The sequence below is a fragment of the Mandrillus leucophaeus genome, unplaced genomic scaffold, assembly GCF_000951045.1.
Source record: "Mandrillus leucophaeus isolate KB7577 unplaced genomic scaffold, Mleu.le_1.0 Scaffold392, whole genome shotgun sequence".
NCBI classification, from domain to species: domain Eukaryota; kingdom Metazoa; phylum Chordata; class Mammalia; order Primates; family Cercopithecidae; genus Mandrillus; species Mandrillus leucophaeus.
In genome coordinates, this window is record NW_012104165.1 from 1,929,755 (window position 1) to 1,931,683 (window position 1,929).

Sequence of the window (1,929 nt, forward strand, 5' to 3'; positions counted from 1 at the left end):
CTGAAACTGGATCCCTTCCTTACACCTTATACAAAAATTAATTCAAGATGGATTAAAGACTTAAATATTAGACCTAAAACCGTGAAAACCCTAGAAGAAAACCTAGGCAATATCATTCAGGGCATAGGCATGGGCAAGGACTTCACATCTAAAATACCAAAAGCAATGGCAACAAAAGGCAAAATAGACAAATGGGATCCAATCAAACTAAAGAGCTTCTGCATAGCAAAAGAAACCACCATCAGAGTGAACAGGCAACCTACAGAATGGGAGAAAACTTTTGCAATCTACCCATCTGACAAAGAGCTAATATCTAGAATCTACAAAGAACTTAAACAAATTTACAATAAAAAATCAAACAACCCCATCAAAAAGTGGGCAAAGGATATGAACAAACGCTTCTCAAAAGAAGACATATATGCAGCCAACAGACACATGAAAAAATGCTCATCATCACTGGCCATCAGAGAAATGCAAATCAAAACCACAATGAGATACCGTCTCACACCAGTTAGAATGGCAATCATTAAAAAGTCAGGAAACAACAGTGCTGGAGAGGATGTGGAGAAATAGGAACACTTTTACACTGTTGGTGGGACTCTAAACTAGTTCAACCTTTGTGGAAGACAGTGTGGCAATTCCTCAACAATCTAGAACTAGAAATACCATTTGACCCAGCCATCCCATTACTGGGTATATACCCAAAGGATTATAAATCATACTACTATAAAGACACACGCACATGTATGTTTATTGTGGCACTATTCACAATAGCAAAGACTTGGAACCAACCCAAATGTCCATCAATGATAGACTGAATTAAGAAAATGTGGCACATATACACCATGGAATACTATGCAGCCATAAAAAAAGATGAGTTCATGTCCTTTGTAGGGACATGGATGAAGCTGGAAACCATCATTCTGAACGAACTATAACAAGGACAGAAAACCAAACACCACATGTTCTTACTCATAGGTGGGAAATTGAACAATGAGAACATTTGGACATAGGATGAGGAACGTTACACACCGGGGCCTGTTGCAGCGTAGGAGGAGGGGGATGGGATAGTATTAGGAGAAATACCTGATGTAAATGAGGAGTTAATGGGTGCAGCACACCAACATGGCACATGTATACATATGTAACAAACCTGCACATTGTGCACATGTACCCTAGAACTTAAAGTATAAAATAAAATAAAATAAAACTGAAGAAAAAAATAAATTAACGTCTTGAGTCACGTGTTTACTTCTCATGTGGCAGGCAACGAAAAGAGAGTAAGACACCTGAATGTGCATTGTACTGAGGAGTGGTATTAAGAACTTGGAAACTGACCGTTGGAGGTGCTCGAGAGCTGAACCTGAGGCCTCCTATATGTAAGGCACACGTACTATCGCTGAACTACATCTCCTCATGCCAAGAGATATTTGTGTGGTCCTCCAAGTACTATTGCAGTATATGAAAACAATAAAAATATGGAAATAAAAAATAATTTTAAAATTTAAAAGGTGGCTGGGCACGGTACCTCATGCTTGTAATCGCAGCAGTTTGGAAGGCGGAGGCGGGCAGGTCATTTAAGAACAGAAGTTCGAGGCCAGCCAAGCCAACATGGTGAAACCCTGTCTCTACTTAAAACACAAAAATTAGCCAGGCATGATGGCACACACCTGTAATCCCAGCTGCTCAGAGGTTGAGGCAGGAGAATCTCTTGAACCTGGGAGGTGGAGGCTGCAGTGAGCTGAGATGGCGCCACTGCACTCCAGCCTGGGGGACAGAGTGAGACTCTGTCTCAAAAAACAAACAAACAAACAAAAACCAAAAAAACCCTAAAAAGGTATTTCTCCAATCTAAAGATGTAAAAAATTAAATAAAATGAAAAGTAAAGGAATATCTTACTCTATTCTGTGGGTAACCATTCCTGGGTTC